Source organism: Macaca fascicularis, chromosome 7 (assembly GCF_037993035.2).
Source record: "Macaca fascicularis isolate 582-1 chromosome 7, T2T-MFA8v1.1".
Lineage (NCBI taxonomy): Eukaryota > Metazoa > Chordata > Mammalia > Primates > Cercopithecidae > Macaca > Macaca fascicularis.
The window spans coordinates 21,600,833-21,614,304 of NC_088381.1; positions in this window are offsets into that span (position 1 = coordinate 21,600,833).

A 13,472-nucleotide genomic window follows, 5' to 3' on the forward strand; every position below is an offset into this window, starting at 1 on the left:
GGGGTGCCCCAGGCCTTGTGTGATGTGGGAGGACTCTGGGGTCTTGGGTAGCTCACAGGGGCTGCTGAGGATGAGGCCATGAAGCCACTGGCTCTATGGCTTCAGGTCACCCTTGGGAAAGCAGGGACCTAGACCCATAAACTTGGACAGATTTTGCCAACTTCCCAGGCCCCAGTTTCCTTATTAGTAAAATTGGTGGTCCCTCTTAGCTCCGGGACTACTGCCAGGACGTGACACCAAACAGCTCCTGTAAAGGACTGGCACAGAATTCATAGGGAGCTGTGACTCAGCCACTGTGAAGCAGTGAGACCAAATCAATGAACTGATACTGGAAGCCTTCCCTAGCCCTGCCCCTCCACCTCAATTCCAGGGGACACTGGGTACCGTTCACCAAACTTTTTTTTTCTCCTCCAGGTTTATCTTACAACCAAATCCAAGCAGAGGCTGCCCCACCCCAACTCCCCATTTTACACAAGGGGGCAATGCCAACCAGAATTCAGCAGCATGGCTCCCTCACCCCTCACCACTTCCATTGCTCAGGGCACTGTGGGGAGGGAAAATCCCACCTCAGCCCAATACACTTCCAGAGTTCCCTACTACAGGTATTCTGTAATAGTTACACCAGACCTGGGCTCACGGACATGGCTGGGATGGAAGAGGCTGGGCAAATGGCAGCTTCAGCTCATCTTGAGGCTGCCACATTCACTCTTCCCCACTGGGCCTCAGGAGGTGAGAATCCCTGATCCCCTGTGGCACACGAGGAGAAGGCACTGGAGGAAGAAGCCAGAGGGAGGCAACACAGAGAACCCATGAAACTTGCTCACCTACAGCAAGCAAAATGCCCTCACCTTAAGTAATCCATTCCCACTGCCACAGCAACAGATGGGTGACTTGGAAGTTGGGGAGCCTCCATGATGGCTTCAGGGATCTTCCCAGAAAGTACAGAACACACGTTGCTGTCTTTCTCCTGGCTAGGCCTACCCAAGTTAGTCAATAGCCAGGAGCCCTTCCCCTTGTGCCTGACCTGGCAATTTCAGGAAACTAAAGTCTTGAACTCCTGATCTATCTTTTGGCCCAGTAACAGTGTTATTCAGGATAAAAATATTTCTGCTTGTAATAACCTAGAATTAGTGTTTCTTACGATACATAAAGATGGGGCGTATTACTGTTGAATGCTGTCAGCAATGAAACAGCAAAAGAAAAAATGGGTGAGAGGGAGGAGCATAAGACCAATTGAGATCTGTTTCACTGAGAAGTTCAGGGCAGGAGTTCCCGCAACTCTAAAGAAAGGCCATTCACCAAACTTTTTTTTTTTTTTTTTTTTTTTTTTTTGGAGACAGGATGTTGTCCTGTCGCCCAGGCTGGAGTGCAGTGGCGCGATCTCGGCTCACTGCAAGCTCCACATCCCGGATCCAAGCGATTCTCCTGTCTCAGCCTCCTGAGTAGCTGGGATTACAGGAACACACCACCATGCCTGGCTAGCTTTTTATATTTTAGTAGACAATGGGTTTCACTATGTTACCCCGGCTGGTCACCTGAGCTCAAGCAATCCCCTTGCCTCGGCCTCCCAAAGTGCTAGGATTACAGGCAAGAGCCACTGCGCCCGGCCCATTCACCAAACTTTAACAAGCCACCAGGAAGAAGTAAGGTGTTGTGTGTAGAATGTTCCTTATTGGTTCTGACCTCTCCAAGTAGGTGCAAAACCATGTGGCATAAAATGACTTGGATTGGGTACTGGCTTAGTCCATTTTGTGTTACTATAACAGAATATGTGGGACTGAGTGATTTACAAATAAAGGGCTTCATTTAGCTCACAATTTTGCGGGCTGGAAAGTTTAAGGGCATGGCCTGGCTTCTGGTAAGGGCTTTTGTGCTACACCATAACATTGCAGAAAAAGTCAAAGGGGAAGCAGACACGTGTGAAGAGGCCAAACTCAAGGAACGTCCTGGCTTTGTAACAACCCACTCTTGTGGATCTAATCCATTCCTGAGAGAATTAATCCAGTCTTGCCAGAGTGAGAACTCTTTACCTTGAGAATGGCACCAAGCCATTCAGGAGGAATCTGTCCTTATGACCCAAGCACCTCCCATTAGGCCCCGGCTCCCAACCCCGCCACACTGGGGACCAAATTTCAACATGAGTTTTGGTGGGGACAAACTCAACCCAGAGCAGGTGTTAATACGCAGATCTTAGATGCTCAGACCCCAAGAGACTTGGCAGCTCGTAGAACCCTTAAGGAACTTTGCCTTCTGAGTGATTTGAAAGCATCCGTCACATTGCTGTTTCATTCTGTGGGCACATATGTGTATTTAACGCTGTGCTTATATAGCTTAACAATACTGTGTAGATTTTTGAGTGCTCTTGCATATTTGCACTATCTGCTTTCAGGAATACCAAAGGCAATCATATCTCTTGTCACCCATCATGTGAGATGATGGGATAGGGCTGCCAGCGCTGACTATTAAGGTTTGGTGACTCTCAGGAACTTCTGGAGAAACTGTTATCAGTAAGCAGAAGGAGTCCAATACATGATCTGTGAGGAAGTGAACGCGGAAAACGCTGGGAGGCAAGGAATTAGTCATCCAGGGCAGACGGAAGAAAGTGACTGAGCTCTGGCCTTTGGGGGCTGGGGCTGCTGGTTCTGGGGAGCAGCTGGGCTTTCAGCATAGCACAGGGACAGACAGGCTCCAGCCAGAGCTCTCCTGGGCCAACCCCAACTTGCCTTCCCATGTACCACACGCTAAATCCCCACACCTTGCTGAATGCCCAACAAAACTAGGACCTGAGGAAGGCCCTTGCTCCTGCCATGCTGCCTTCCTCCGGAATGGGGTTCCAGAAGGAACGAGGCTTCTGAAGGGAAGACAGACATTGCCAAGGTGGCTGGCGGGGGAAGTTTCTGTCATCCAGTCCATATCTGGCCACGGGCCTGTGGCGGACTGGAGGACAGCTCACCTGCATTTGGAAGAGGCACCTGTACAGGAAGACACCAGTGGGTTGTGTAGATGTCTTGGGCTCCCAATAGTAAGAAATCGGTGAGTACACGTTAGGCTACTCTGCTTCCTGATGACCTTGAGCAACTCACTTGACTCCTTCAAGCTTCAGGTTCCTCATCCTTTAAGTGGGAAAAATAAAAGAAGCCTCAGGCTTGTCGTAGGGACAGAATAAAGAACCTTGATGTTCTTCCCCTGGTGAATGGCACTCTGATTATGCTTATTAAGTGCTTCTGCCCCTGCCCTTGTCTCACCACATTTTCTCTCTTGACCTGTTAAATGAGTAGGATGAATGACCCTCAAGACTTTTCAGCTCTGAGCCCTGAGTCTGCAAAGGTGCTTGAAGGTATGGGAGGAGTTCCCAGGGTGGCAGAAAAGGCCTCAGCCTGGCCTTGACCCAGCATTGTCAGCAATTCCACAAACCTGCCAGGGAAAGAGAGATGACAGCAGACCCGGAGGCCAGGCAGAGAGGAGGAGAGGAACCAGGTGTCAGACGTAGGAGCTGCCTCTAACCGGCCTGCTCTGCTCCCCCAATGCCCCCTGCCCCCGAAGAGCCGCTGGACCCAGGAGCCCTGGGCGGTTTGTTCACATGGACAGAAAGTACAGAACACATGTTGCTGTCTTTCTCCTGGCTAGGCCTACCCAAGTTAGTCAATATCCAGGAGTCCCTTCCCCTTGTGCCTGACCTGGCAATTTCAGGAAACTAAAGTCTTGAACTCCTGATATATCTTTTGGCCCAGTAACAGTGTTATTTGGGATAAAAATATTTCTAGGGGTAAAAGCCATGACCAAGTCTCATACTTACATTTTGGAGGTGTCCCTAAATGGCTGGCACAGGGCCTGGCATGTAAAAGTAGCTCTGAAAATGTCTGTAGCCCGATAAGCAACCAGACCTCACTCCCAGCTCCCAGCCATTTCCATCCTGCCCATTAGCCTGAGCTAAACCCAGAGCAGCTGGGAATCCTCAGGCCGGCAGTCTCAACACGCAGTGACTCACTGTGTGGAAGGGGAAGTTAAACCTCAAGGATCAGGAGGGGCACGTGCAGAGACTGCAGCAAGAGGAGGGCTCACCTGGCCTAGAGCCCCCCGCCCCAGAAACCCACCAGAGACAGCCTAGGGTCCAAATAAGACAACTGAGCTGGACCTCACTGAGGGACAAGGAGTAGGACCCATTGCTCCATCCAGACAGTTTCGGCTTTTAAGGGGGAATTGTGGGGGACCCTGTGGTGTGGTGAAAACAATACCGGACCAGAGGCAGAGTTCTGAGTTCTGGGCCAGGGTCCTCAACCCATTAATTTTAGGAGAGCTAATAGTGTGTATGTTTTTTGGGTTTTTTTTTTTTTGAGACAGAGCAGTCTTGCTCTGTTGCCCAGGCGGGAGTGCAGTGGTACGATCTCAGCTCACTGCAACCTCCTCCTCCCAGGTTCAAGCAATCCTCCTGCCTCAGCCTCCCAAGTAGCTGGGATTGCAGGCGTGAGCCACCACACCCGGCCTTGTGTATGTTCTTGAGTATCCAGGTAGGAGTTGGTGAAACCTCTCAGAATTGTTATCATCGCTACAACAGAATGCTAAGCTTCTGTGACCAAGAATAAGGAATGAATCACAACAGCTGAACTGGGTGCCCACTATAGGCCAGACACTATTCTGAGAATATCAAATATCTTAACTCATAACCCTCGAAATGACCCTATGAGAGTAATATCATTGTCCCCATTTTAAAGCTGAGAAAACTGACGTACAGAGGGATTAAATGATTTGCCCCAGATCCCGCCTACTTCCTACATACATACGCTTGAATATGTGCAGAAAATAACGTCCAGGCTGATGGACCTCAAACCATTAATAGCAGTTAGCTCTGGAGGAAAAGACTTTGGGGTTTTGTGTTGTTTGCCCAGTGGGGTGGTTGGGGACAGGAGGACTTTCATTTTTTACTGTATAAATTCCTCTATAATTTGAAAAATTTTTAAAAAGCATGTTCATGTATCATTTTTGTAAGTTAAGAAAAATTAATAAGAATGTCACACTTCGCTGTGGCTTTCAGGCTCAGCTGCAACCTTTTCGTTTCCAGAAAGCCCTTGACTGCAGCCATTTCCTAGGAGCAGTGGAAGGGAGGGAAGCACCCACTCACCACTACAACCCTAGCGGACCCCTGGGCAGCCTGGGCAGGGCGATCTGCGATACCATAGACCGCGCAGGTTTGTTATGAGGCCTCAAGGACCGTGGGAGGACAGTAAAACAGATCCTGAAAACACTGCTTCCGAGAAGCCAGCTGCTTCCTTTCACTAGCGCTCAGTCTTTCTACTAACCATCTACTTGATGTGATGGTCAGCAGACTAACTGCCCACAGTAGGGCAGTCCTTGGCACCTCCTTTTAGGTTGTGTGCCTGTATTTTTGGTTTTAGTCATGTTTTGTGGACTCTGAGTCACTGAGTTTTGTTTTTGAATCAAGATTCCAAGCCTTCCACTTTTCTGAGGAGTTCATCTGGTTTATGGCTGTGACTATGATGCCTGCACGTCCATCCTGCCTTGGATGTACCTTTATTACTTCCTTCATTTGCTTTCTTCCCCTCTGTATCACCCCCTGCGATTTCTGTAGAGGACTTTGTTTCCTGGGTCCTTTTAAATTAGGTCAGAAGGAAACATTATTTTATCTTTCTAGTTTTTCAACTGGTTTTACCTTAAGAAATTTTAACAGACTATTTTTTGGCTGGGTGCGGTAGCTCACACCTATAATCCCAGCACTTTGGGAGGCCAAGGTGGGAGGATCACTTGAGGTCAGGAGCTTAAGACCAGCCTGGCCAATGTGGTGAAACCCCGTTTCTACGAAAAATACAAAAATTAGCCGGGTGTGGTGGTGCGCGCCTGTAATTCCAGTTACTTAGGAGGCTGAGGCAGGAGAATCCCTTGAACCCAGGAGGCAGAGGTTGCAGTGAGCCGCGATCAAGATCACGCCACTGCACTCCAGCCTGGGCAACAGAGCTAGACTCTGTCTCAAAAACAACAACAACAAAAACCACGAAGTTTTAATACACTAATTTTTATCATTCCTGCTATTGATATCTATTAATAAGTAGGTTATCTTTTGACTTTGTTTTAAGGAAATGTAGATGTGAGTGTTTTCTCCTCCAGCCTTACTCACCCTGTGGTATTATATCCCTGTCTAAAAGCTGCTGAACCTCGCTGTTTACCTCGTAGGTAGTTCTTACAGTATTGTATCTGATAACACTGTTTAATCAGACCTCATGCCACTTGACATGTCCCAGCCAGTCTTTCCAATCGCTTCTCCGTGTGCATGTCCCCACAGTTCGTAATGATTAGCTCTGCACCTGAGGACTCGTGTAGCTAGTTCTCGCAAGCCTTCCATTTCTTCAAATATTCTTCCAAAGGGGAAAAATAAACTTGGGTTTATTATGTTGCTAATTTATTTTCCTTTAGGAAGTGCGACTTTGCTTTCAAACTGTTCTCTTTTCTTTTCTTTCCTTTTCTTTTTTGGAGATGGAGCCTCATTCTGTCACCCAGACTGGAGTGCAGTGGCATGATTTCGGCTCACTGTAACCTCTGCCTCCCAGGTTCAAGCAATTTTCCTTCCTCAGCCTCCCGAATAACTGGGACTACAGGAGCGCGCCACCACGCCTGGCTAATTTTTTGTATTTTAGTAGAGACGGGGTTTCACAGTGTTGCCCAGACTGGTCTCAAACTCCTGAGATCAGGCAATCCGCCCGCCTCAGCGTCCCAAAGTGCTAGGATTACAGGCACGAGGCACCGCGCCCGGCCAAACTGTTCTCTTTTCTAAGGCTTGAGAAATAATGTCCAAAGACATCTTATTCTAGCCTCTTAAAATATCTCTTTCTTAGCCGCCTGTAACCACTCACAAATACTACACCCACACTTGTATTATCTTATTTGATCTCATCTCTGAATTCAGAGTTGGGAAGTAGATATGTAGAGAAATGTGGAGGATCATGTTGCTGTCTGAACTTTACAAACATTATCTCATTTTACTCTCACATTTGCTTTACAAACATCATCTCATTTTACCCTCACATTTGGCAGGAAATTGAGGCTCATAGTAGTAATGGAACCCAAATAAAGATAATTGACATGTCAGGATTTGAGCATCAGGCTGGTTGCTCCAAAAGCCATTCCCTCAACCACAATGACTCTCTATTTTCTTCATGATATTCTTGGTCACCCTGTTGCCCTTGTATCTTGTATTCTCTTTGTTTAGCTGCTATACCCATCAGGGATTTTTCTTTTTGCATTATGATCAACTCTGTTTAATTTGGCTCTAGTTAGACTTTCTATGCTGGTATTCTTGGCATTGCTAATTATTTGCTGTCTTCTATAATGAGGTTTTAACTCAGGGAAAAATAAAAAGTCCCTACCTTACCTCAAACCCCATTTTCCTAGAGGACTCCATTGCTAACAATTTAGACTATATCCTTGCAGACATACCCCAAACACTATACCCACACATATATACTCTCTCTATATATATACACACACATATATATATAATATATACACACACACACACTACACATACATACATATACATACACATTAATTTAATTTTACAAAAATGGGATTATATCTTGGTTATACAGTAGGCCCTTCATATCTATGGGTTCTGCAACCATGGGTTTAACCAATTGAGAATTGAAAATATTCAGAAAAAAGTTCCACCAAGTTCCAAAAAGAAAAACTTGGATTTGCTGCGCACTGAGTATTATGTTGAATCCACACAAATGAAGTGATGTGTTGGTGTCATATGAGGTGTTGTAAGTAATCTAGAGATGATTAAAATATGTGGAAGAATGTATGTAGGTTATATGCAAATACTACACCATTTTATATAAGGGTATCTACAGATTTTGGTATCCTTAGGGGGTCCTGGAACCAATCCCCCATGGATACCAAGGAATTACCTTATATATTTCCATGTCAGTAAATGTAAACCATATTTATTCCTTTTCATGCCAACCTATTGAGTGGATGTATATAACATAACAGCCATTGCACATAACATAGCATCTGTTGTATGGATGCACCATGTATCATCATGCATCATTCATCATTCTCCTGTTATTGGGTGTTTAGGTTTCTTCCAATATTTTGCTATTATAAATCAATGAATTTCCTTGTACATAAATCTTTCCATATAAGTGCAAATTTTTCTATAGGATTCTTAGAAGTGGGACCATTATGCTGAAGGATATTAACACAATTATCAAGCATCACTCCTATGCTTCCTTGGGGGTAGGCAAAAATATTTTTCCCTTTTTCTTTCAGAATAAATGATACTGAGTTGGAGATTTGTTCTTCAGTATTTGTCCCATTGTTTTTTCCTTCATTGGCTTCTCTTTTCCTTTTGATGGCAAAACGCTGATCTTTTAAATTTGTTTTGACACAATCATCATAATTAAAAAGCAACAAAAGTTTGATTGTGACAACAGCCATCACTGTAACACATCAACTTTGGATTTTTCTCGATTGCCTCCAGTCTTCGTGCGTGTGTAATCATAATCTTAAAAATCTCTACTGTTAATCCATGATTATGAAAGAAGTAATACTTGTTATTTTAAAATCTCAGAGATGTGTAACACGGAAAATAAAAGTCACTCTTAGTTCTACTCCACCCCTAGACATACTGTTAACAATTTATAAGTAAATATTTTCAGTCACAATCAAAATACAGATACAATTTGTATCTGTATACAGTAGAAATAGAAGGACAATTTCTACTTAATGACATATAAGTAAACATTTTCATAGTCACAATCAAAATGCAGATATAACTTTTATCTGTATACAGTAGAAATAGAAATACTATTTCTACTTAACGATAAATCTTCTTTTTCTTCTTCTTTTTTTTTTTTTCTTGAGACATGGTGTGACTCTGTCGCCCGGGCTGGAGTGCAGTTGGCCTGATCTTGGCTCACTGCAACCTCCATCTCCTGGGCTCAAGCTATTCTCCCCCCTCAGCATCCCAACTAGCTGGGACTGCAGGTGCATGCCACCACACCGAGCTAATTTTTGTATTTTTAGTAGAGACAGGGTTTCAACATGTTGCCCAAGATGGTCTCGAACTCCTGACCTCAAGTGATCCACCCATCTTGGCCTTTCAAAGTGCTGGGATTACAGGTGTGAGCCACTGCACTGGGACACCCTTATCCATTCTTACGTGCTTTTAAAATATTTGTAATTATAGTTTTTCCAAAAAGACTTTTGTTTGGATTGGAATCTTTAAGACAAGGTCTCACTTTTTCACTCAGGCTGCAGTGCATTGGCGTCATCATAGGTCACTGCAGCCTCAAGTTCCTGGTTTCAAGCTATCCTCCAACCTCAGCCTCCTGAGTAGCTGGGACCACAGGTGCACGCCATCACACCTAACTAATTATTTTATTTTTTTTGTAAAGAGAGAGTCTCGCTGTGTTGCCAAGGCTAGTCTCAAGCTCCTCTTCCCAAGTAGTCCTCCCACATCGGCCTCCCAAAGTGCTGGGATTACAGGTGTGAGTCACCATACCCAGCTCTTAAAACAAACTTTTCATGTGTATTTTTTATTTCTTATTATGAATATTTTGTATTTTTGAACAATGTACAAAAGTATAAAAAGAAAAATAAAATCAAATATATCATCACCTAGAAATACCCACTCTTACCATTTTGGTGAGTTTTCATCTATAAAAGTAAATATTTGTCTGGATTCCTGGTTATTTTCCTAGGACAGGTTCCTACAAAAGGAATTAGTAGAACAAACCTTTTAAGACTCTTGAGACATTTTGCCAAACTTCCTGAATACAAGATTGCTCATCTAATAATTTTCATCGCACATGGTTATATAATATTCCATTTCATTGTGTAGTTTACTTAATCATTCTCTGATTGTTGGACATCCAGACAATTATGGCTTCCTCGGGTTGCCAAGAGAATTACAAGAGAGAGCTATTAGGAAACCAGAGCTTGGGTCTGACACAGAGGAAATCTTCATTACTATTCCTTTGCCTACCCCCTGCTTCAATCACTCCAGGTAATGGACTTCCTGTCCCCCAGAGAACTCAGCCCTAAATGCCTCCCTTCCCCATCTGGGACCACTCCAGCACATTCCCCAAAGCTTATGCCTTCCGAAGATGTCAGCCTCTTCTGAATCCTGACGAGGTGAGGCTCTTGTTTTCCAGAACAACAGTGGGTGTTGTTTCCATGTCACACTGGGTGTTGGCAGATCCAAAGGTAAGAGGAATCCAAAGATGCCCTTTCCTTCAAAAGATGCCATCTGTAGGGTCTGGCTGTGGAAGAGGAATGTAGTTCAATCAGCAGGATGAGTGCTCCAGCCCAGTAATGAATGTGTACCTGGACCTTCTTTATCCTTCACGGTTAAGCTCAAAATCCTCCTCTTGCAAGGACCTTTTCTGAATTCCCTTTCTGAATCCATTCATCTTAGCATTTAATCAGTTGCTTATCACATAGTGTAATGTATTCCTGAACTATCCCATGAGAATGTGCTCTCTGTCTGGCACTTTACCAGGCAGGGGAAAAATGACAGTGAACTATAGGCAGAAGTCCTGCCCTCTACGGGGCTTACAGGATAGAAGGAAAGAGGAACATTGAGCAAGCATTGTGCTTGCCGGTGTGATGAGTTACGGTACTTTCTCCCCAGAGTTGGATTGGTTTTTGGCTCCTGGAGGGCAGGAAGTATGTTTTGCTTTTCTTCTGGACCCTGTGGGATCTAGTATGATCTGTGTGCACAGCAGTTGTTCAATAAATACCATCAGAACAATTAACAATGGAAAATATATTATGAAAATGCTTGGTTGCTTATACCTTTAGAGGCATCAGGATACAAAGAGCGGAGATGCTGAGATATCATAGGATTCAAACCCTTATTTTGCCTGTTACTAGCTTAATGCCTGTGGGTGATGGACTCTGAGTCCCACATGCCTCATCTATATAATGGAGGCAGTAATACCTTCTCCAGAGAGTTATTGTGAGGATTAAGTGAGGCAATGTATGTAAATGTGTTACGGGACCCAACTCAAAGTAAACCTGTAAATATTAGTTCCTACCCCAGACAATTTAACCTTGGTTGAGAGGCCAAGGAAACTGTTTTCTTCTATCCGTTTGAGACACCGAGTGCAGAAGGGAAGAGTGAAGTTTCAGGTCTAGAAGGGGTCTTAGCCTAATCCTTTTTTTTTGTTTTTGGTTTTTTTTTTTGTTTTTTTTGAGACAGGGTCTCACTCTGTCACTCAGGCTGGAGTGCAGTGGTGCAATCTCAGCTCACTGCAACCTCTACCTCCCAGGTTCAAGAGATTCTTGTGCCTCTACCACCTGAGTAGCTGGGATCACAGGCACCTGCCACCACACCTGGCTAATTTTTGTATTTTTAGTAGAGACAGGGTTTCCCCATGTTGACCAGGCTGATCTCGAACTCCTGGCCTCAAGTAATCCACCTGCCTTGGCCTCCCAAAGTGCTGGGATTACAGACGTGAGCCACTGTGCCTGGTCAGCCTAATTCTTTTATTTTCTTGGTAAGACAAATAGAGGCCCATAAAACTCAGGTGACTTTCCTCAGATTACTTGGTGATTTGAGCAGTAATGCTGGAAACAAAACTCAGGTCCCCTGATTCCAGCATCCAGTGTATTTTGGGCAGCCTTTCCTAAATTATCACTGCCAGCCTCTCACTCTTAGAAAAGGTGGGGCCTTCACGTTACATTTCATCTGAGGTCACTGTCCAGAGAAGATAAGAATTCCTGTGAAATCAGGGAGACACTTCCCAGGAAATTTATAGCTCCCTGGGGTCAAGACAGGGAGGTGGTCACTTGGTAATTTTCCACGCCATGCAAGGTCAGGATGGATTGACTTCCACATGATCGGGGTGGCTGGGGAGTGTGTCCCTGGGGGTTAGAGCAGGCCTCCTCCTGGCTTCACAGAGCCAGAACCTGGTGGGACACAAGAAAGTGAGCGGGAAGCTGGGGAAATGAGAAGGAGGGATGATCAGATAGGGTATAAATCTGGACTAGAAACAAGTCACTTACCATTACTCAAGCCCCACAAACCGCAAACTCCTCAGACTATGGAGCTCTGCCTTCAGAGCTTCAGCTTCTCTTACTGATAGGTGATACTCCTAACAATATTACTAGGTGCCAGGCACAATTAAGGGCTTTCCATACATTAACTTCACCTGAACGCTTGCAGCCTGCTTTTGAGTGGCAGGATAAAGTGGTAGTTAAGGGCATAATCTCTGGTTGAACTTTCTGGGTTCAAATCTAGTCTCCTCCCAAAGTGGGAAGATCTGCTTGAGCTCAGCAGTTCGAGACTAGTCTGGGCAGTATAGTGAGTAGCCCATCTCTACAAAAAACTTTAAAATTAACTAGGTATGGTAGCGCATGCCTGTAGTCTCAACTACTGGGGAGACTGAGGCAGGAGGATCGCTTGAGCTCAGGAGTTCAAGGTTACAGTGAGCTATGATTATACCACTGCACTCCAGCCTAAGTGGCAGAGCGAGACCCTGTCTCCAAAAAAAGAAAAACCTAGTCTGTCTTCTCACTTACATTCTAGATAACTTTGAGCAAGTTGTTTAAGGCTCTTCGTGCTTCAGTATCCCTTATCTGTAAAATGGGGATTGTGGTTATTCTAAGGATTAAGTGAGTTAATGCATTTCAAGTACTTATGACAGCACTGGGCACACAGCAAGCTCTGTATGCATTAATTGTCATCGTTTTATTGTCATCGTCTTAGAGGGCTTCTATAATTATCTTATCTAAAGGGGTCCCCTTAGTGTCACTGTCATGTCATAGTTTTATTATCTTCAAAGCACTTGTGACCTGTGACCTCCTTCTTCCCTTCCTCTTCCTCTTCCTTCTATCTTATTCATTGTCTGTTTCCTTCCACTAACATTTCAGTTCCCTAGAAGCTGTGCCTGTGCCTGGGACATAACAGATGCTCAACACATATTTGTTGAATTGAATTCTATCATTAGATCTTCCCAAACCCTGTGAGGCAGGTACTCACGTTATCCCCATTTTATGAAGGAGCAAATTGAGGCCCTGAGAGTTTTCTTTGTTTTCTCAAGGTCACCCAGCTAGGACTCAAACACAGTTTGACTTAAGAGCCCTCACTCTTAAGTACTATGCTGGATTGGCTCCTCTTACTCAAAATTTCTTCATAAATGAAGACATATCTGCACTCCCAGGTTTATTGCAGCACTGTTCACAATAGCCAAGATTTGGAAGCAAGCTAAATGTCCATAAACAGATGAGTGGATAAAGAAAAAATGGAGAGCTATTCAGTCATAAAAAAAGAATGAGATCCTGTCATTTACAACAATATGGATGGACCTGAAGAGCGTTATGTTAAGTGAAATAAGCCAAGCACAGAAAGCCAAATATTGCATGTTCTTACTTCTTTGTGGGATCTAAAAATCAAAACAATTGGGCTCATGGAGATAGAGAATAGAACAATGGTTACCAGCGTCGAGGGTGTC